Source organism: Sinohyriopsis cumingii, chromosome 18, assembly GCF_028554795.1.
Source record: "Sinohyriopsis cumingii isolate HCF-2022 chromosome 18, ASM2855479v2, whole genome shotgun sequence".
NCBI lineage: Eukaryota > Metazoa > Mollusca > Bivalvia > Unionida > Unionidae > Sinohyriopsis > Sinohyriopsis cumingii.
Genome location: NC_142978.1, coordinates 17,080,958 through 17,105,950, shown reverse-complemented (window position 1 = coordinate 17,105,950; position 24,993 = coordinate 17,080,958). Strand labels below are relative to the sequence as shown.

Genomic DNA, 24,993 nt, shown 5'->3' with positions numbered 1-24,993 from the left:
GTGTTCTTTACTATTTTGTTCCAAGTGATTGCAATATTCAATCAAGCTAACCAACTGTTACTTTCGACATCTGTAACTAAGATGTTAACTGGATTTTTTCTTAAATAACCATATTTCCTTCCGTTCTTTAATTCATTTTATGAAATGAATAATTTAGCGTATTACATTGAAAATTTCTGGGAAATGGTCTTTTGCGGTACATCAACGTATCCTCTCAGCAAAGGCCAATAAATTGCAGCAGGTGAACTCATTTGTTTTGCAATGATAATTGTGCTTATAGGCAACTAGATTTACTTCTTTAAAGGATATTTGTTACTACTCTTATCTCAAGGGCTTGGGTCGACATACGTGAGATGGGGAAGGAACACATGTCCAGAAAACGGTACAGACCTAGTATACAAAGGTAAGACAAACTGTATCTTATTATGTCGATAACTGTTAAACAATTGTCTAACAAACTCTCTCTCTCTCTCTCTCTATCTCTCTCTCTCTCTCTCTCTCTCTCTCTCTCTCTCTCTCTCTCTCTCTCTCAAAGATTCCTAACAGATAAGATGGCATATAAAAACAGCATGGTTATGACTGTTCTGTTTATCGTACAGAAAATAAATGTTGCAAACAAAATGTAAACCGAAACTTTCACATGCTCAGGTTGTATATCGCTATGAAAATATTTTGCTTTTATTAGGGTAATATGTGAGTGGGTGAAGTTAGAGTGGAACATGATTTGCCTTATCGCAACATAACAAATCGCTATTTACACCGAATATGAGAAGGGAAACACAGTCACGTGAGACAGATAAGATCGCCTGAGGCACGATCATGTAAGACACACGATGTGTTGTTCCATGACTAGTTTTACTTTGCTCCAATCATTGACATTTGCATGAATTCGTGAACACCGTCGAAATTTTAATTGTCCCAGGCTGTATGTACGAGTGCAGATTAGTGTCATTTCTCGCGTCAAGGCTTCGCAACATAAATAAGTTATTTAGTCCATTTCATGTGAGTAAAATGCCTTTCACATGGACACAGCACAATAGTTGACCCTGGCAGGTCCGACGGTAGAATTCGAACACGTTAACCACTGAGCCACCGCGGCTGTACGTGCCACTTCTAATTGATTCATAGCGAATTGTTATAATATATCTCTAGCGAACCATCCTATTTATAGAACTGTCTGAATTTGCTTACATAAATACTTACATCTGAGCAGAACCCTATTTTGTATCAAATCTATGTTAACCTATAGAAGATCCGATTGATCAGGTGGTAAATGTAGACGTAGCAAATATTTTTGTTTGAGGGATGGAACGATGTAAATAGGTGCTACACATAGCTATGCTGGATAGTATACGGACTGGATAACCTGCTTCGCATATGTATGCAAATTAATAGCATTATTTTAGTGATGATCAACAAACATATTTAAATTAACAAGCAATGAAATTAGTTTTTTTGTCAAGTTAGGGTTTATTTTGAGAAAGAGAGCCATACCTTCAAAGACTATTTTTAAGACATCGATCAACAAACGTTAAAGTCATCGATAAAAAAACTTGATCAATCTGCATAATTGTCGGTGTCATTCGTTGTTCAATGTTTCAGTAAGTGAGGAAGATCCATGTAATTAAATAATGGCTTTTGTTCAAAACTCTACAAAAGCATTCTCATCAAACCACAGCCTTAGCATGTGATATTTCGAGGATTTTTCTACTTCAAAATATAAATCAAATGAGCTTAATAACATTATTAACGAAGTAAAATTGGACAAATGCCTCTTATGTAAGGTTTTTATATGGATGTCATAGTTTTCATTCTCATAGCTAACATAAATATAAAAATAATTATTTATTTACATGTTTATATATGTTTAAAAAGATATCCTTTAGAATATGCACTGTTAAATAGATGGAAGATAGGCTGCCTTTACTCTAAGTGAGGTTTTTGTTGTAATTCTAGGACATAATGATCAACGACATTACTGTCTCTTTGTGACAATATACTAAATATAAACCGATTATATCAGCATAAGCCCAACATAACTTTGAGTCATCAAGAATCAAAGAAGTTGTTGTTACTAGCGAGACAATATTCGTTACGTTTTTACCACAACCAATGAGAGATCGTTTTGCGTAATGTAATATTTGCATATCATTTGCTAAATTTTACTTTCAATGGCTCATTTGCGTTATCGTACAATATCTTACCATTTTCCAACGCAACTTTGTTTATACTGTATTTTTACCCTCTGTGACCGTTTCCAACAATCTCACTGCAACTGAAAGGATGTTGCAATGCTCCTTGTTGTTTTATTATTGTACGGTTATTTCTGTCTACCGTTTCTGAACTTTTACTCCAAGCACCCAACTAATACCATTTTATTGTATCGCTTTTCGTGTTTCAAAAACCGTTCAGATGCTAAAAAATTGAAGTTGCTTCGGTTGAAGAAGTATGAAACACATTCCTTAATGATTATTAGTTTTGAGTTATTTAATATGCACTGCCAATAATTTACTACTTTACCCCCTAGGATTTGCTGGTGGTTCATTCTGGACTCACACTGGAAGTGCTGCTGACTTTCTTTGCTTGCCAGAGAATCCTACATGGGGGGCGAATGTTGGAAATACCGATTTTAGTGGACTTATCTACGGTGCAGAGTATAAAGTATACAGTGGAACTAATCCTTTTTTGACTGTCTCAAGCGAGCTTGACGTGCCATGTTCTGTGTGTAGAACTACACGCGCAAACATACTCATGATCCCTGCTAGAACGAATTGCTACCCAGGGTGGAGCATGGAATACACAGGGTATCTGATGTCTGGGCATTATAATCACGCTGGAGCGACAAACTACGTTTGCGTGGATGCAAACCCAGAGTCAACACCTGGAAGCATTGTTAATAAAGAAGGGCATGTGATGTACATAGTTCAGGCCAAATGTGGATCACTACAGTGTCCACCATACGTTGAAAATCGAGTTATAGCCTGCGTTCTTTGTTCAAAATGAAACTTGTTGTATCGTCGTTGTACTCGGTTTTATAAAGTGTTCATTAGACCAGTATCTTTATCTTGTACACGTAGATGCGATGTATCTCTTAATGGCCACCATGACAAGTATGTTTAATAAAAGTCGTCACAATCATGACTCTTCTTACGTTTAATGACATAGGACTTTTACAATACAAGACATTTTCTATCCGTCATTGCAAAGCTATATGAAGGAATTATTATTCAAAACATAGCATTGCAGTAAAAACATGTTTTAAAAGCTAATTATGCGCTTTAAACTAGAGCATATGTCAATGCGCGATTAAGTTTTTAAAAATAAGTCACAATCTTGACACTATGTGAAGGTACCGAAATCCTTTTCTTTATCGATGACTGAACCAAGCATGGACTACAGCTATGCTTTATCTTCAAAAGATAGAGAGAGAGAGAGACAGACAGACAGACAGACAGACAGATATATACTATTATTGTGCAAGTTAGACACCTTTCAAGTGTCCACCACTAGGAATCTAACTCGGGTTTATCAGTGATACTGCGCCGAAAACATTTCCTGCACGCACTAATTCTCTAACCCTCTCTACGAAGTGCACAATCTAAAATAATAGGATGTTAACTTTGCCATATGCAAAAACGTTCGAGAGTAGTAGACTTTCTCGGATGGCAACCCAGCTATTGATTGCCAACTATTATGTTTTCATTGTCAATCTGTACATGAAAAAGAATATTACAAGATACAATTTGTTTAGAACACATTTCCTGTAATGGAGATGCTCGTGGTGGAATTTGTTTTTTAATTTTCGTTTCAGTCACGTTTCTGATTAACATATTTCTTAACCTCCTTGTAGGTTTGAGTACAAAGACTAAATTGTTTTAACCATCAGATCATATAATGGGTCATTTACAAGTTATCGTAGCTATCAAAATTATGTTTCTTTAAAGCGATTAATCTTTTATTCTGTCATATGAGTCCAAATTCGACTTTAGGACGCCTTTATTGATCAGAATATCAATATTGACATGAATAAATGTTATTGTATAAAATATTCCAGCATAAAAATCAAATGGGCAAAATGTTTGGAAAGCAAATGATCGATTCAGTTTATGGTCACATCGGGTGTCATTGACACATATGATGAGAAATTAAAATAGAGATTATGAAACAAGCACGCACTAGCTCAGGAATAATGATATGGCACACAAAGGAAGGTTTTATACAATGTTTAATGAATTTGGCTATCACCGAGCATGCTTGTTTCTCACAATTAGTACTCGAAGTTACTGTTCAATGTCATTATGTTTATATAATTCAACCAGAGAAAAAAACCAGCACTTTTATATGTATCAAACTAAAGATATCAAAGAATATGTTAAATACTTTATATTATTTTTAATTTAACTTTTACTCAGCCTTAGATTTTGGGTGTGCATCATTGTTATTAATGTTCATCAGATAATGCTATAAAATGCAAGCTGACAATTGGCAGAGCTAAAAGTCAAGTTTAAAGTTTAATATAATTTCTATCCCGGAACGGAATCTTTCTCTTTCCAACGACATCAGCCTCTTTAAAATAAATTCTTCAGCAGATACGGAATTTATTTAATAACCCATTCCTTTTTAAGACGATTAATCCTAAACGGATGCTGCGTCACAGGTGTGTAATCTATAATGTTAGCATTATGGTAGATTTTATTTGTTGCTTTTAGAACATCTGGAAACGTGTCGTCATGTTCAAATAATAGCTGTTTTAGTTCACTCATTTCTTGCAGCTGCTGATGTAGCTGTTTCTGGTCATGATCCTGCAATATTTCTGAATTCCGAAGATCAGTTACTCCAGAGTAAAAAACAGTCCTATTTCGTTCCAACCTTTAAATCCTCACAGCTTGGGACACGTACAATTAAATTGACTGAATGATAAACAGTGCTAGCTTTGTCAACATACCCCTCTAACATATGTATATGCGAGAGATGTTTTTGCTTTCGCCTCCAAGGTTTGTTAATGATATAATATAACTTACATTTTTTTAACTTCATGAGGACCATAATACTTAGCTCGAAGAGGACTTTGAGGTATGAACAAGAGAACCAGAACTTTATTAGCCGGCTTGGCACACCATTCCTTTGTATTTCTGTCATATCTTACTTTCATTTTTATTCAGTCTTGCGTAAAAAACCGACACAATCTAGCATTTTGTTGCTAAATGGTTTGTAAATCCAGATTTTGGTTGCAGATGTGCCTTATTTATCTTTTTTTAGTTTTCTAAACATTCGACAAAGTGTGACACAATCTACAATAAATCAGAAGCATTACTTTAACTTTTTGGCTAATAAAATGATTCAAAATCATGTAAGAAAAAATAATGGCGCCTAAATAATCAAGTAAAGATTTTTCATGGGCTAGACTAAGAACTTGCTGTCAGTACAAACTAGAAACAACAATTTGATACATCAATAATCACTGATCACTAGCGTGTATCTCAGGTGGTCTCCATTTTCTCATAAGGACCCTATTTTAACGAAATCACAAACAGATCCGTGAGTGATTTCAGTTTCGCTAATAGCCTTCTGAAACAAACGGTATCTCAGAAACATGTTCATGTTCGACGACGAGTAATTGTCGTTTGTCTCCTGATTAGGATAAAGAGAATGACTAGTTAAACGAAGTTCATTGTGATCAATCCCTTTTAACTGAACAATACCAAAATCAAATGTAACCTCATCAAAAATCCTGTCCAATCCATATGTCGCTAAAACGAAACATTTTTCTGATCAACATTATTCTCAACCACTTTCGTTGCCATGGCTCTAATCACTACACAAGCTGGGTATAAATCAGGCTTTGCATTTTCAATTAGTTTGACTTTATGATCCAAACAATGTTGTTAGTTATGAATGGATTAACCACAACCTTATTTCTAGCTGGGTTTTTTCCTAGTAATAAATGAAAGCACTTGATGAGTATAGAAGTCACAGTTCCGACCGTCACAAGTTCTGAGACTATGTCTGATCACTCAATTACACAATTGAGATTAACTTTAACAAAGCCGCACTCTACTTCTTGAATAAGAACAATTTCATTAAAAGACTTCTCAGAAAATGCAAAATACCTGATAATAAAAGAATCTGAGAAATTACTGTATCCCTTAGAATACTAATAGTCACTGACTGGCTATAATCACCAATATGTGATATAGAAGCATTCCACATAAATGGTTCATAAGTTTCCATACTACAATCAGACTGGGTTTTGTTTGATTCATCAAACATATTGTTTCCAATACATCACCCTGACCTTGATCTGGAAGAACTAAGAGCGTTAATGATTATGTTGCTAACGTTTCAATCTGCACCAAATAGAAAGAACATGCCATTTCTACTTGCAATAGCTTCACGTGGGAAAAGATAAGGGTTTCTGATCAGTCTTAACAGAACTTGATTGCTAAATGACGTGCTGGATTGAGATTCGAAACTCTTATAGAAGGAGACATCTTGACAAAAGAAACTGTAAGTCAGCTAATAATCGGCAACTGCATAAACAGCATTTTTTAAATGTTGACCTTTTCCGCATCAAGTTAGATTATAAGATCACTCTGGATGCAATCTTTGAACCTAATGTTATCATAGTCTTAACAAAGTTCCTGGCCGGGCACCAAGTATCAAATCAATTATTAACTGAACACAATAATAAGGCTGATTCTGCCTCTAATTGTAAGGCAGGAATGAGTAAATTTTCATGCAAACAATATTGATATTGAAAACTTAAGCACAATACTCCAGCCCTGATAAAAGCCAGTTTCCTCTCCAAAACATTCAAAGTTGTCAATATGCATAGAAATTACCAAGTGAATAACAATTGTCATACATTCAGATAGACGCAAATATGTTTTCATCCAAAGATAATAATCTGAATATTTAATATATCGTCGTTGAGAAATATTAGCTATGTATTATTTTGTTTACAAATTAAATGTCACTGGTCAAGGAGACGACTATATTGACTTTTGGCTAAGATCAAATACAAATCACAGGTATACATAGCATAACCATTCATACCGTACAGTAAACAATTCAAATTCAATACAACTAACACCGGTTTAAGGTAGATATGAACCGACTAACAGGTTTAACATGGATAGATTTAATTTATTGGCCCAGGTCTTCCTATTGTGTAACTACTATAAATAACTACACACTATTTAAACGTGTGCATTTCATCATAAATCTCTTAAACAAATAACTGGTAGATTCCAGTGCCACGTGAACTAATGTTAACCAATTAAAGGCTAGTTCCAAAGCTTGATAAAATCGTAGAGGCTGATTTATTGTCAGGTCGACTCTCATTACATTACTCAGTACCTCAAGACATTCAGCTACTGTATTGGCCATCGTCTTATTATATATTTTAGAAGATCTGTTGCATTAATAGCAATATAGTTTTGTATGCTTTAATGCTACAACTTAGATGATGTGTTTCATTCAATGTTTATTGTTCACACTCCTTGTTGTTGGCAGCCAGTCACAAATGACCCAAGCGTCTGGTACAAGTGACTGTCCAATTACTAGTACAAATTGTTAGAGAAACTTCTAATTACTAGTACAAATTGTTAGAGAGACTTCTAAGAGCTGAATTTTCTCAGAGAGAAACGGATTCTATCCTCATACAACTTCAAGAAAAGGTAAAAGCTCTTGAAACAGATGTAAAGGAGAAACATTTCGAAATTCAGCGACTTACAGAAAATAAATCAAATGGTAAGTGTCTTTTATTATTCTTCTTTGTGCTGATCCCTGTACAAATTTAAATTGCTTAATAATGTATTCTTTATTACTTTGCTGTAAGTGATTGCAATATTCAATCAAGCTAACCAACTGTTACTTTCGACATCTGTAACTAAGATGTTAACTGGATTTTTTATTAAATGACCATATTTCCTTCCGTTCTGTAATTCATTTTATGAAATGAATAAGTCAGCGTATTACATTGAAAATTTCTGGGAAATGGTCTTTTGCGGTACATCAACGTATCCTCTCAGCAAAGGCCAATAAATTGCAGCAGATGAACTCATTTGTTTTGCAATGATAATTGTGCTTATAGGCGACTAGATTTACTTCTTTAAAGGATATTTGTTACTACTCTTATCTCAAGGGCTTGGGTCGACATACGTGAGATGGGGAAGGAACACATGTCCAGAAAACGGAACAGACCTAGTATACAAAGGTAACACAAACTGTATCTTATTCTGTCGATAACTGTTAAACAATTGTCTAACAAACTCTCTCTCTCTCTCTCTCTCTCTCTCTCTCTCTCTCTCTCTCTCTCTCTCTCTCTCAGATTCCTAACAGATAAGATGGCACATAAAAATAACATGGTTATGACTGTTCTGTTTATCGTACAGAAAACAAATGTTGCAAACAAAATGTAAATCGAAACTTTCACATGCTCAGGTTGTATATCGCTATGAAAATATTTTTCTTTTATTAGGGTAATATGTGCGTGGGTGAAGTTAGAGTGGAACATGATTTGCCTTCTCGCAACATAACAAGGCGCTGTTTTATACCGAATATGAGTAGGGAAACACAGTCACGTAAGGGAGATAAGATCGTCTGAGGCACGATCATGTAAGACACACGGTGTGTTGTTCCATGACTAGTTTTACTTTGCTCCAATCATTGACATTTGCATGAATTCGTGAACACCGTTGAAATTTTAATCGTCCCAGGCTGTATGTACAAGTGCAGATTAGTGTCATTTTTCTCGTCAAGGCTTCGCAAGATAAATAAGTTATTTGGTCCATTTCATGTCAGTAAAATGCCTTTCACATCGACACAGCACAATAGTTGACCCTGGCAGGTCCGACGGTAGAATTCGAACACGTTAACCACTGAGCCACCGCGGCTGTACGTGCCACTTCTAATTGATTCATAGCGAAGGGTTATAATAAATCTCCAGCGAACCATCCTATTTATAGAACAGTCTGAATTTGCTTACATAAATATTTACATCTGAGAAGAACCCTATTTTGTATCAAATCTATGTTTACCTATAGAAGATCTGATTGATCAGGTGGTAAATGTAGATGTAACAAATATTTTTGTTTGAGGGATGGAACGATGTAAGTAGTGAAGGGGGTCACTTTAGCCTCAATGGGAATTAGCATTAAAAACACCCTTGGGTCAGATTAGCCTCAATGGAAATTTGACATGGGGAAAAATCGTGGGTCAGATTAGCCTCAATGGAAATTAACATGGAGAAAAAATCGTGGGTCAGATTAGCCTCAATGGAAATTTAACATATGGAAATTGAACATGGTGGGTCTGTATAGCGTCAAGGGGAATTGAACATGGTGGGATTGTCTGGGGACAATGATGGTAGAGGGTCAAACACAACAGAAGCAGAAACATACATACACTAGTACAAGCGTGAGATTTATATATAAAGCATTACCAAGACCTGAAATCTTGCTGGGGTGTTCAAAAATTTGCATAATTGTAATGATGCTATAAATAGCTATAATCAAGGAAATGCTCAACGACAAAATGGATGTGACTAAAAGTAACGCTAAAATGACGAAATTGTCCCAGAATTTAAAGGAAAATAAACATATCCCCGAAAATTAAGTTACAATGGTTTAGACTAAAATGGATAAAATTAGTAACTACTTACAATATCAACTTCTGTGACGATCGTGAATAAATACCTATGTATCTATAATCAGCTGAAATTCCTATGAAATCCCACTATCTATAGCTCCAACTTGTGGGTTTTTCCTTTGGAAAATCCCACTATCTTTTTATAGCCTCAGCTTGAGTGACGTTCCTGTTTATGAATTCTAGTATATATGTATAGCTACAAAATGTGGAAATCCCCAAGTCGATATTTATAGTCTCAAAATTTCCAGCGTCAGTGACGTCACTGTACTGAACACTAACGGATAAATGGCAACAGTGTTGCAAGTGGCTGACCTGAATACGCGCTACTGTAGGTAGGTAGGTAGAGTGTATCTGATAGGGATAAAGTGAGTTTTATAGGGACAAACAGAGACCAATACACACACACACACAACATACGCGCGCAGACACACTCACACTCACACACACACACACACACACACACACACACACACACACAGAGGGAAGAGGAAAAAACAAACCCCAAATATACTATCAACACAGAAGGGAGATAATGCAAACCCCAAATAAACTATCCACACAAACGTACGCGAACGCATACAAACCCCAAATATACTATCAACACAGAGTGAAGAAGAAAAAGTTTTTTGAAAGCACCTAAGCCCTCACCTGCAATGACCAACTCTGCCAAACACCTACACCCCACCCCTCCCCACCCCCACTCCCAACACTACAAAACCCATTTAATCCGTTATTTTATGGCATCAGTGTGTGATTTAGGAAACATCAAGACACAAAATGATGGATGAATAGACTGACTATTGTTTACCGACTTGCATGCCTAAAGAGCGTGCGTGAAGGAAAACATCCTTCCATTTCAATTCTAACTAAAACATGATCCAGAGGGATAGAGAGAGGTGAAAGAGCACAATTTCATAAAGTGTGAGTAAAAAACAAAACACGCCATCCTTATTATACAATGTCAAGACCAAGGGACACTTACGTTTTCTTTCTGGTCTATTCTCTTTTAGAAGGTAGTATGAAATTTCACATCAGGGCCAACGCATCGGCTCACATTGTCAATTTTTCCATTTCCATGTCTTTACTGGCACAAGTTCTTCATCATCTTCAATTTCTTCTTCTTCTGAATCCCTCTTCTCTGTTTCGTCTTGTTTTTGTTTCTTCTCTTTTCTCGTAGGGCACTCTGAATTCCAGTGTCCTTTCTCCTGACAACGATATTAGGTATCTTGACTTTTGTCTCTCTTTCTTAGACGAAGCAGGTATTCTGGAGACAAATACCCATTTACCTTTGCAGATATAGCAAACTTCATTAGCACTTACACACTTTCGTTTGACTCTCATCAAATCAACGACCAAAAGAGTAAGTTTTGTTGCCACTTTCGCATGTGAATTATGCTTTCGTATGACTTTTAGCAAATATTTGACCAGCAGGTCGATCTGTGCTGACTCTTCCATCTTCTTGATCGTTTGAGAGCGGAATGAATACTCTGACGCTAAGACACTCTCCTTATATACAGAGACCTGCCGCGTATGTAACCTAGTCAAATGTAATTTTGCAATAAGATGAAACGATTTCATTGAGGAAGTAAAAGGCAATGATGTACCGTATCGCCTCACACAAAACCTGAAGTGTTAGTTCAAATCCGTGTCAGCGATTTCGAAGACGACATAACTGGGCTTTAATCAATGCTCTCCATTTCTGCCACATAACCACGAGTCCTGATTCACGACAAAAGAAATTTCGTTCGGTCCATAAAAAATAGTATCACATCTGAGAAACGCAAAAACGAACTTCCAGAAAACTGAGAACGACGGCTTACACCTACAACGTAAATGTATGAGTTCAAGTAGTGCGTAAAACTTAGTCAAATTAAATTTTTATAGTCAAGACGAAACGATCTCTTTTCGAAGAAGAAAGCAGACACCAAACGACAATGGCGATCCGTGTCACACAACACTTTTCAAAATGTGTATGATCAGAGGTTTGTTCTAGCGATCTGCACGGTTAAATTAAATGTTGATGTATTTGGCAATAAGACGGACACAATTTCCATGGGATCGCCCATGGTACGATTGTTCGTGCATTAGTTTAATTTTTAAAAATATTTTTTATATAAATCGCCTATAGGATAGACCCAGTAAAGCATGGCCATTCTCGTCACTGTCTGAATAGCTACTCAAGTCAATTCGAAGCGAACGCGGTAAGAAAATAAGTATAGCCAATGAAATGGCTTACAACGGGTGATGCATTGTTTTGTTCTAGGACTGTGTGGCATAATAATTCCTATGTTCTTGCGTTGTTACCATTACAGTGCAGACACTGAATATGAACTTACAAGCCCTCTTTGTGTGTGTGTGTTGTACCATTTCCTCTTACCACATCAAAATACTGAGCGTCACAGTATTGGTTCGCGTTTTCAAGCTGGCCATTTTTTATATCTCACTTAAACATTTCGACATAAACACTCACACTCACATCGGTAGAGTCAGAACAGACGTGTTACAGTATTGAGGGGCATGTTATCTTTTTTTTTTCAAACTAATAAATTTGGGGTTTGTATGAAGTAAAGAACCGAAAGTACAGTGAAACTCAAGGATGATGACCCAATCTGTCTGTCTATTGATGCGTGTATTTACTTAAGAAGAAATATGACCTCTAAAACACAAAGAGATACGACAAGCATGATTAGATTAAACACAACGATGTTTTTTCCTTCACGCCCGTGTAATTTAGAGTTTCAATCGTCTTTGAAGACAAACTTGGTCTCCTTTTGTAGGGCTTGTGTAGGACTAACTAGTCCTTAACAACCTGACTGAAAGGCTTTACACATGAGTGGGAATTGTCTCACCACACACTCATTTTTCTGTCCGAGCGTGGTAAAGGAGGAAAAAAGGTGCTCAGCAAGACAGCCATGGATGTTAAGTACTCACCAAAACGCTAGCCCGTACTTATTTCAAATCAAGTCCCGTTTTTTGCTAATCGACAATGATAAGTACCAATAATGTGTTAACCACCTGTGCACTTAGTTCAAATCTAACGAGTCTGTTAAATTTCCTAACATATCTGTCTAATATTAGTACTTAGTGTACATAAAAATAGCCATACTGATCTTTTTCAAATTATTATGTCTAAGCGACATATACCAGTTTGGTCACTGTTAGGTTTAAAAAGTTAAGTTTGTTGCAGTGTTCCAATGGGTCAAGTTTGTTTCGAGAATAGTTTAGTCAAGGAGGGATACCAAGCCAAATATGGTTCCCTATTTAATAAAAAGCAATCTTTTGGAGCCCTAAAAAAGTCTGTTTTTTCTGTTAGAAGGTAACACGTCTCTCTTTTGCTTTCACGCTCTTTCCCGCACTCCTAGTCTCATGATTCTTGATATCAGGAAATGCGTAGCCATGATGGGCGGTAATGTAAGCAGCGGCTTCTACCAGTTGACTGAGGGGGTATCCAGTGTAGGTTTGTCTGTAGAATTGGGGAAGAACTCTGACCCCTAATCCCCATTGAGAAGTTCTTGGTGTAAAGGTGTCTAGAGATCTGTAGGCAACGTATTGTATGGCTCTAATAAACTGCCCTGCTATGTTCACGTCATACAATGCTTGATCTAGCCCCATTTCGGTGTACTTTTCAACGAGGGTCAGCGTCCCCCTCCTCCTCCTCAACCGCCTCAATTTCATTTTCTGGTTCTGATACTAATTCTTCAGTTGAGGTAGATAGTTTCAAATCCGCTGCTATGGTGTCTGTCGCTGTTATTGTTGTTGTGGTTGTTATTTCAGCTGAGATTGCCTGTAGTATCGGAGTGAGAAAAGAACGTAGTGCCTCCGATAATTACATTTGAGTTTGTCATACCGTTTGTCTAACATAATTGGCCCTTTGTTTTGCCACCACTCTTTCCGGGTCGGGTTGTTTGTTAGGTATAGTCAGCTGTTGACTAGATGTTATTTGTGTTCTCGAGGTGGGTGGAGTGCTAACTGGCAGAAACCGTAAAGTGGGCAAACGACGTGTCAAAGAAGTCAAAGTACGTTGGAAAGGATATCCGACCAGTTATCATTCTTGTATCGACGTTTCGCACGTCATCGACTATAAAAAGAAGTGACCATCATTCCCTTTCACACAGATTCAGCTACTGCGACCACTCCTTCACCCAATTCTTCTCTGCAAGATTTACAAAAACAACCCTTGTGGGTGAGGTCTCGAGAACGTGTGCCTAAAACACAAATCGTCTTTTTCTGCCAAATCTTCGTGGTGTATTGTGTCATCGGGGCAGCCATCGCCAATTTGAGTTTGCAACAAGGAGACAAACAATTGTGGACCATTGTATTGAGCAGTTACATCGGTTACCTGCTTCCTAATCCCTCCCTGAAATTCTCCTCGAACGAGAACCACGGGAAGCTTGTGTCCAGTGTCAGTGCCAGCCACCACTCCAACAACAAATCCATTTTGGGCGGAGACACTCCTCTGACTTCCAGTATCGCCTCGGAGAGCCACAAAACTCTGGAAGTATGAGCAATAACAACCAATTTTACTTAACCTTACCCAGTGACAGTTCCATGGAGGTGTTTCCCAACAACACGTTGTGCTGTTACACGGTCAAATTACCTCAGACCATCCAGTTAGATCACGAAGCCCATTGGGAAGTGGCTTTAGTGGAAATCATTCACCCAACACAAATCAAAAACATCACCGAAAAGCAAAACACTTTCGAGGTGGAAATCCTGAATGCCCAATTGGAGGAAGAAATCAACAAAATCGGGTTTTTAGGGGACACAATAGCAGCCAGCAATCCAGCCTTCATTATCTACACCTTGAAAATTCCTTCAGGTTATTATTTTAGTGGTGAACATTTGGTAGACACTATTGCGGACAGGTTCAACTTAGCCTTTGGCAAAGCACTGAACAGAGCCAAAAAAAGTGTGAAGATTGAGTACCATAAAGTGGCTCATCGTCTCGTGATCAAATTTCAAGATACGGACACAATGTCCCTCAGGTTCAGTGGTAGTTTGTTTGAAATTTTGGGTGGACATGAAGAAATGGTCGCAAACAATATGAGCCCCAAGATCAAAAGTAATATGGATTTTTACAGAGCTTTTGGAAACCCGGAAGAACTGAACCAAGGACTTAATTTAATCTTTGTGTATTCCGATGTGGTGGAGTACAACGTGGTGGGACACACCTCTGTGCCGTTACTGCGTGTCATTCCTTTCAAAGTGGATAGTACCACAAACAATGACCAGGAAGGTGCAAACACCTATCACGTACATCGTGAATTTGTATATCCTCACTATTTACCCGTCAGTAAGTCGTATTTAGACACTGTCAACATTGCTATAAAAGGAGATCTGGGACAAAATATTCCCTTCTCCAAAGGGAAAGTTACAGTGAAACTCCATTTTCGAAAACGGTTCTCTAACGAATTGTAAGTCAAGACAGCTACGAGTGACATTTTCACCCTATAAAATCCGGCCAGATGCGTGTGGAATTTCAGTTTGCAGAAAATCTAGGCGCAGATAATACGGTGAACGTCCTCCTGTATGCTGAATTGGACAATACGATATAAACCAACAGTTTGAGAGAAGTCATTCTACACTATTAGAAGTCATGGAAGACTTTTATCAATGTTTATATAGTAGGGATTCTTTGGACATGGAATGTGAAGATCCTGAGGAAGGAGAACCCCAAGACAAAGACGAAGAAGTCATCATGATGAAGTCTAGATGGCCAGAACAAGAATCACATATAGTTTCCTGTTATGCTATAGTCTTGACAGAAAAAAAATTAAGGAATTGATCAAGAAAGATTGCTATCGATGTCATAACGATCATCCCAGTCAAATTCAACACGATAAATGCCTAATGCTGAGTCAAGAAGAAAAATTGGACGAATATCTGGACGAAGCTTGGAGTCTCATCTCGGAAGAAGACGTGTTACAACAGCGGTATAAAGGCTTGCGTGAACATTATTGTCCTCCATTAACAACTCAAGTGATCCATCGCATCGAAGCTCTGTTGGATTAGAGTTGGGAGACAAGGCGAAGAAAACGGTTACTTGTCAGACATTTTCAAGCAGAAAGTCAGGATCGAATTGACGACTTATTATTACCTGTGAAGAAGAAAAAAGAACATGGATACCTGAGAACTTTATTACCTTTTGAACCACAGTTCGTACACTGCTTCTTGGAATCCTGTCGTCTGTGCTAAAGATGAACTCCCTCATCGCAAACCTCAAAACCATCAAGCTTACGTGATCAACACGGACGACAGGAACCCACTGGGTAGCCGTTTACTTTCCTCAAGAAGGATGTGTGAAATATTTCGATTCGTACGGATTGCCCCCTTTGGAAGACGATATCATCGACTTTATGAGAAGAAATGCTTAGACCACCCGATTCAATAATGTGAAATTACAAGGCACAGATTCCTTGGTGTGTGAACAGTACTGTGTGTATTTTCTGCATCATCGCAGCCTGGGCTATTCCTTAGAACATTTAGTGACTCATTTTGATCCTCGTTCTTCTTCAAGAAACGATGTGAAAGTAGATCGATGGTTTTGTGACCAGTATGCTTATCTTTTGTCTCTAACCAGGAAACGTAGTGTCCATCAATGGCCTAATGACTTCCAACAGTGGAAATCACAATTTCATTCACAACGTTGTCAGCCCTGTTTAAAGTAGAGTGTGAATTGAAAAAAAATGTTTGGTATTTGAAAAAAATGTTTGATGTTATAGTGTTGGATCATTGTTAAAAAAAATGTTAGAGTTGTTTGTTAGTATGAATAAAAAATGTTGTGTTTTGAAGAAAAAAATGCCTTTGTGGTTTGTTTGGCTATAGGAATCTTGATTCATGCTCTTTGACTTCCCTCTATCCCTCCCATAAGACTATTTGAACGTTCCGGCTCGAAAACCGTGTAGTAATGTTTTCCTTCACGTCCGCGCTTTGACCATAAAAACGGGGCAGTCTCCAGTCTGCCCATCCATTGTTAACTTATCTTCCTACGAAGATGTGCTCAATATTAGCCAAGTTGAACGAAGCCTATGTGAATTTGCATAGGATCATGACAAGTTTGATTCCGAGACCTGAAGAGATAGACAATATCATAATGTTGAAAGTCACTGAAGACCTGAAAGAAGATCTCTTCAAGGAGGAATTCAAGAAGGAGAAAGAAGAATGGATGGAGAAGTACAGACTTCATAAACGGCAGAGAGAGCAGCAACAGCAGCAGCATGAACCTGACAGAGGCTTTGTCGATTGTCGTATCGACACCAAAGAGTTCTTCTTCTCTTTTCCCAAGAAGCAAACCTTATCCTGTGAGAAAGCCTGTCATCAGAGGAGGCCGCCATCTTATAACCTAAGCGATCGCCATAGCGTCAAGTTCCCAAAAGAAATTCAGGGCTACCCCATACTCTCGAAAAGAAATAACATTCCATTGCCTATGATATGTTAGTCAGTTAGAAGAAAAAATACAGAAGTGAGTCTCTCAGCACATGATTTCTTTATCTTGGTTAGAAAGTGTGACTCTAAGTTGTTCGTTTCCGTCGCTTATCATAATTTTACAAATAGTAATGTTCTGTAAAAAAGTGAGTGAGTGTTTCTTTTAGGTCTGTGCGTTTTTGTTTTTTTTTTGTTGGTAATAATATGGATAATGTAAGTTCGGGTACAACGAAATTAAAAGAATTAAGCCCAGAACTCGGTGTGGAGGGAAGAAATATACGCAACAGCAGCGGGAGCAAGAAATGCAGACCTAGCCAGTTAGCATTGAGGCATTCTGCGTTTGACAATGCCTTTGATGTCGTACACGTCGTCTTTTTTTGGTGACACGACTTGATTTGAAATAAGTACGGGCTAGCGTTTTGGTGAGTACTTAACATCCATGGCTGTCTTGCTGAGCACCTTTTTTCCTCCTTTACCACGCTCGGACAGAAAAATGAGTGTGTGGTGAGACAATTCCCACTCATGTGTAAAGCCTTTCAGTCAGGTTGTTAAGGACTAGTTAGTCCTACACCTGAGTGGCTAAATTTAAAAACAGTCTGTGAGTACATAAAAGCCTGGGGGATGAGGCTCTCTTTCCTTCCCAGGAGTAATTAAAAATCACGCGGTGCGTTATTAAACCAGTGATACATGCTCCATTAGAGCGAAAATCACTTTAATTCAAGTAAGCAAGCAAGCAAGTTCGGGTACCGTCTCTAGCACTCTTGATGACACCAACTGTCTGGGTTATTTTCTTTCTTGCAAGCCCCTATGTTCCACTTCTGTTTGTGATAATAACTTGTGATACTTCACATTTCCTAAGTGGAAATCTTTACAAGCCGTACAAAATACAAAACTTATATGACTTTGGCTTTTGACACTTGCACAGACTCTTCACTTTATAAGTGTCACGAGAAAATTGTATATCCAAGTTTTACCATTTTCAAAAACACGCACACACTTGCAGCTTGACCAGAAATATGTACATCTTGTTTTGTGGATAAGTCACAGACAAGTCCAAGCATATATAGGTGGTTATGAACGTTAGGAATATCCCCTCATTTTTTCAGAAATATCAAAGCTTGTATGTGCATTTTCCCTTTTCCACTCTATATTAGTGCTTAGATTTGTTCCAAAAAAAAGAGAAAAAGAAACGAAATAATTTTGAAGAAAAAAAAACAACTGAATTTTGAATTCAGGTTTCTCTCTGTTTATAATTTTTTTCAAGTTGATGGTGCATGGCAGAGTACATTCGCCTACCTTTCCAAAGTGAGAGGCATTTCTTCACATGTCATTGCCTTTGTTAAATTCGGTTTCATTGGTTAGTTATCGTTAATCTTTAATTTTTTTCATGCATTTCTTTTTGATAGAAGATTTAAGGCTTTCTATTGTTGTAACGGTATTTATGTTGTTTAGTCTGTTGATGAAATTATCTATAGCAAAGTGCTTAAGATCTTTCAGCTTTTTTTATTATTTCAAGCCCTACAAAAGGAGACCAAGTTTGTCTTCAAAGACGATTGAAACTCTAAATTACACGGGCGTGAAGGAAAAAACATCGTTGTGTTTAATCTAATCATGCTTGTCGTATCTCTTTGTGTTTTAGAGGTCATATTTCTTCTTAAGTAAATACACGCATCAATAGACAGACAGATTGGGTCATCATCCTTGAGTTTCACTGTACTTTCGGTTCTTTACTTCATACAAACCCCAAATTTATTAGTTTGAAAAAAAAAAGATAACATGCCCCTCAATACTGTAACACGTCTGTTCTGACTCTACCGATGTGAGTGTGAGTGTTTATGTCGAAATGTTTAAGTGAGATATAAAAAATGGCCAGCTTGAAAACGCGAACCAATACTGTGACGCTCAGTATTTTGATGTGGTAAGAGGAAATGGTACAACACACACACACAAAGAGGGCTTGTAAGTTCATATTCAGTGTCTGCACTGTAATGGTAACAACGCAAGAACATAGGAATTATTATGCCACACAGTCCTAGAACAAAACAATGCATCACCCGTTGTAAGCCATTTCATTGGCTATACTTATTTTCTTACCGCGTTCGCTTCGAATTGACTTGAGTAGCTATTCAGACAGTGACGAGAATGGCCATGCTTTACTGGGTCTATCCTATAGGCGATTTATATAAAAAATATTTTTAAAAATTAAACTAATGCACGAACAATCGTACCATGGGCGATCCCATGGAAATTGTGTCCGTCTTATTGCCAAATACATCAACATTTAATTTAACCGTGCAGATCGCTAGAACAAACCTCTGATCATACACATTTTGAAAAGTGTTGTGTGACACGGATCGCCATTGTCGTTTGGTGTCTGCTTTCTTCTTCGAAAAGAGATCGTTTCGTCTTGACTATAAAAATTTAATTTGACTAAGTTTTACGCACTACTTGAACTCATACATTTACGTTGTAGGTGTAAGCCGTCGTTCTCAGTTTTCTGGAAGTTCGTTTTTGCGTTTCTCAGATGTGATACTATTTTTTATGGACCGAACGAAATTTCTTTTGTCGTGAATCAGGACTCGTGGTTATGTGGCAGAAATGGAGAGCATTGATTAAAGCCCAGTTATGTCGTCTTCGAAATCGCTGACACGGATTTGAACTAACACTTCAGGTTTTGTGTGAGGCGATACGGTACATCATTGCCTTTTACTTCCTCAATGAAATCGTTTCATCTTATTGCAAAATTACATTTGACTAGGTTACATACGCGGCAGGTCTCTGTATATAAGGAGAGTGTCTTAGCGTCAGAGTATTCATTCCGCTCTCAAACGATCAAGAAGATGGAAGAGTCAGCACAGATCGACCTGCTGGTCAAATATTTGCTAAAAGTCATACGAAAGCATAATTCACATGCGAAAGTGGCAACAAAACTTACTCTTTTGGTCGTTGATTTGATGAGAGTCAAACGAAAGTGTGTAAGTGCTAATGAAGTTTGCTATATCTGCAAAGGTAAATGGGTATTTGTCTCCAGAATACCTGCTTCGTCTAAGAAAGAGAGACAAAAGTCAAGATACCTAATATCGTTGTCAGGAGAAAGGACACTGGAATTCAGAGTGCCCTACGAGAAAAGAGAAGAAACAAAAACAAGACGAAACAGAGAAGAGGGATTCAGAAGAAGAAGAAATTGAAGATGATGAAGAACTTGTGCCAGTAAAGACATGGAAATGGAAAAATTGACAATGTGAGCCGATGCGTTGGCCCTGATGTGAAATTTCATACTACCTTCTAAAAGAGAATAGACCAGAAAGAAAACGTAAGTGTCTCTTGGTCTTGACATTGTATAATAAGGATGGCGTGTTTTGTTTTTTACTCACACTTTATGAAATTGTGCTCTTTCACCTCTCTCTATCCCTCTGGATCATGTTTTAGTTAGAATTGAAATGGAAGGATGTTTTCCTTCACGCACGCTCTTTAGGCATGCAAGTCGGTAAACAATAGTCAGTCTATTCATCCATCATTTTGTGTCTTGATGTTTCCTAAATCACACACTGATGCCATAAAATAACGGATTAAATGGGTTTTGTAGTGTTGGGAGTGGGGGTGGGGAGGGGTGGGGTGTAGGTGTTTGGCAGAGTTGGTCATTGCAGGTGAGGGCTTAGGTACTTTCAAAAAACTTTTTCTTCTTCACTCTGTGTTGATAGTATATTTGGGGTTTGTATGCGTTCGCGTACGTTTGTGTGGATAGTTTATTTGGGGTTTGCATTATCTCCCTTCTGTGTTGATAGTATATTTGGGGTTTGTTTTTTCCTCTTCCCTCTGTGTGTGTGTGTGTGTGTGTGTGTGTGTGTGAGTGTGAGTGTGTCTGCGCGCGTATGTTGTGTGTGTGTGTGTATTGGTCTGTTTGTCCCTATAAAACTCACTTTATCCCTATCAGATACACTCTACCTACCTACCTACAGTAGCGCGTATTCAGGTCAGCCACTTGCAACACTGTTGCCATTTATCCGTTAGTGTTCAGTACAGTGACGTCACTGACGCTGGAAATTTTGAGACTATAAATATCGACTTGGGGATTTCCACATTTTGTAGCTATACATATATACTAGAATTCATAAACAGGAACGTCACTCAAGCTGAGGCTATAAAAAGATAGTGGGATTTTCCAAAGGAAAAACCCACAAGTTGGAGCTATAAATAGATAGTGGGATTTCATAGGAATTTCAGCCGATTATAGATACATAGGTATTTATTCACGATCGTCACAGAAGTTGATATTGTAAGTAGTTACTAATTTTATCCATTTTATGGTGTGTGTGTGTGTGTGTGTGTGTGTGTGTGTGTGTGTGTGTGTGTGTGTGTTCGCGTACGTTGTGTAGATCGTATATTTGGTTGTTTTTTTTCTTCCTCCCGAGTGTGGATAGTATATTTGGGGTTTGTTTTTTCCTCTTCCCTCTGTGTGTGTGTGTGTGTGTGTGTGTGTGTGTGTGTGTGTGTGTGTTTGTGCGTGTGTGTGTGTGTGTGTGTGTGTGTGTGTGTGTGTGTGTGTGTGTGTGTGTGTGTGTGTGTGTGTGTGTGTGTGTGTGTGTGTGTGTGTTGGTCTCTGTTTGTCCCTATAAAACTCACTTTATCCCTATCAGATACACTCTACCTACCTACCTACAGTAGCGCGTATTCAGGTCAGCCACTTGCAACACTGTTGCCATTTATCCCCTAGTGTTCAGTACAGTGACGTCACTGACGCTGGAAATTTTGAGACTATAAATATCGACTTGGGGATTTCCACATTTTGTAGCTATACATATATACTAGAATTCATAAACAGGAACGTCACTCAAGCTGAGGCTATTAAAAGATAGTGGGATTTTCCAAAGGAAAAACCTACAAGTTGGAGCTATAAATAGATAGTGGGATTTCATAGGAATTTCAGCTGATTATAGATACATAGGTATTTATTCACCATCGTCACAGAAGTTGATATTGTAAGTAGTTACTAATTTTATCCATTTTATAGTGTGTGTGTGTGTGTGTGTGTGTGTTCGCGTACGTTGTGTAGATCGTATATTTGGTTGTTTTTTTTCTTCCTCCCGAGTGTGGATAGTATATTTGGGGTTTGTTTTTTCCTCTTCCCTCTGTCTGTGTGTGTGTGTGTGTGTGTGTGTGTGTGTGTGTGTGTGTGTGTGTTTGTGTGTGTGTGTGTGTGTGCGTGTGTGTGCGTGTCTGTGTGTGTGTGTGAGTGTGAGTGTGTCTGCGCGCGTATGTTGTGTGTGTGTGTGTATTGGTCTCTGTTTGTCCCTATAAAACTCACTTTATCCCTATCAGATACACTCTACCTACCTACCTACAGTAGCGCGTACTCAGGTCAGCCACTTGCAACACTGTTGCCATTTATCCCCTAGTGTTCAGTACAGTGACGTCACTCATGCTGGAAATTTTGAGACTATAAATATCGACTTGGGGATTTCCACATTTTGTAGCTATACATATATACTAGAATTCATAAACAGGAACGTCACTCAAGCTGAGGCTATAAAAAGATAGTGGGATTTTCCAAAGGAAAAACCCACAAGTTGGAGCTATAAATAGATAGTGGGATTTCATAGGAATTTCAGCTGATTATAGATACATAGGTATTTATTCACGATCGTCACAGAAGTTGATATTGTAAGTAGTTACTAATTTTATCCATTTTAGTCTAAACCATTGTAACTTAATTTTCGGGGATATGTTTATTTTCCTTTAAATTCTGGGACAATTTCGTCATTTTAGCGTTACTTTTAGTCACATCCATTTTGTCGTTGAGCATTTCCTTGATTATTGCTATTTATAGCATCATTACAATTATGCAAATTTTTGAACACCCCAGCAAGATTTCAGGTCTTGGTAATGCTTTATATATAAATCTCACGCTTGTACTAGTGTATGTATGTTTCTGTCTCTGTTGTGTTTGACCCTCTACCATCATTGTCCCCAGACAATCCCACCATGTTCAATTCCCCTTGACGCTATACAGACCCACCATGTTCAATTTCCATATGTTAAATTTCCATTGAGGCTAATCTGACCCACGATTTTTTCTCCATGTTAATTTCCATTGAGGCTAATCTGACCCACGATTTTTCTCCATGTTAAACTTCCGTTGAGGCTAATCTGACCCAAGGGTGTTTTTAATGCTAATTCCCATTGAGGCTAAAGTGACCCCCTTCACTACTGATGTAAATAGGTGCTACACATAGCTATGCTGGATAGTATACGGACTGGATAACCTGCTTCGCATATGTATGCAAATTAATCGCATTATTTTAGTGATGATCAACAAACATATTTAAATTAACAAGCAATGAAATTAGTTTTTTTGTCAAGTTAGGGTTTATTTTGAGAAAGAGAGCCATACCTTCAAAGACTATTTTTAAGACATCGATCAACAAACGTTAAAGTCATCGATAAAAAAACTTGATCAATCTGCATAATTGTCGGTGTCATTCGTTGTTCAATGTTTCAATAAGTGAGGAAGATCCATGTAATTAAATAATGGCTTTTGTTCAAAACTCTACAAAAGCATTCTCATCAAACCACAGCCTTAGCATGTGATATTTCGAGGATTTTTCTACTTCAAAATATAAATCAAATGAGCTTAATAACATTATTAACGAAGTAAAATTGGACAAATGCCTGTTATGTGAGGTTTTTATATGGATGTCATAGTTTTCATTCTCACAGCTAACATAAATATAAAAATAATTATTTATGTACATGTTTATATATGTTTAAAAAGATATCCTTTAGAATATGCACTGTTAAATAGATGGAAGATCGGCTGCCTTTACTCTAAGTGAGGTTTTTGTTGTAATTCTAGGACATAATGATCAACGACATTACTGTCTCTTTGTGACAATATACTAAATATAAACCGATTATATCAGCATAAGCCCAACATAACTTTGAGGCATCAAGAGTCAAAGAAGTTGTTGTTACTAGCGAGACAATACTCGTAAAGTGTTTACCACAACCAATCAGAGATCGTTTCGCGTAATGTAATAGTTGCATATCATTTGCTAAATTTTACTTTCAATGGCTCCGTTGCGTTATCGTACAATATCTTACCATTTTCCAACGCAACTTTGTTTATACTGTATTTTTACCCTCTGTGACCGTTTCCAACAATCTCACTGCAACTGAAAGGATGTTGCAATGCTCCTTGTTGTTTTATTATTGTACGGTTATTTCTGTCTACCGTTTCTGAACTTTTACTCCAAGCACCCAACTAATACCATTTTATTGTATCGCTTTTCGTGTTTCAAAAACCGTTCAGATGCTCAAAAATTGAAGTTGCTTCGGTTGAAGAAGTATGAAACACATTCCTTAATGATTATTAGTTTTGAGTTATTTAACATGCACTGCCAATAATTTACTACTTTACCCTAGGATTTGCTGGTGGTTCATTCTGGACTCACACTGGAAGTGCTGCTGACTTTCTTTGCTTGCCAGAGAATCCTACATGGGGGCGAATGTTGGAAATACCGATTTTAGTGGACTTATCTACGGTGCAGAGTATAAAGTATACAGTGGAACTAATCCTTTTATTACTGTCTCAAATGATCTCGACGTGCCATGTTCTGTGTGTAGAACTACACGAGCAAACATACTCATGATCCCTGCTAGAACGAATTGCTACCCGGGGTGGAGCATGGAATACACAGGGTATCTGGTGACTGGGCATTATAATCACGCTGGAGCGACAAACTACGTTTGCGTGGACGCAAACCCAGAGTCAACACCTGGAAGCATTGTTAATAAAGAAGGGCATCTGATGTACATAATTCAGGCCAAATGTGGATCACTACCGTGTCCACCATACGTTGAAAATCGAGTTATAGCCTGTGTTCTTTGTTCAAAATGAAACCTGTTGTATCGTCGTTG

At 37.7% G+C, this 24,993-nt stretch overlaps 1 pseudogene; it reads left to right on the top strand.

Moving 5' to 3' along the window:
- The first annotated feature begins 3,094 nt into the window (after positions 1-3,094).
- Positions 3,095-24,973, top strand: LOC149776155 (uncharacterized; annotated as a pseudogene).
- Positions 24,974-24,993: the final 20 nt, after the last annotated feature.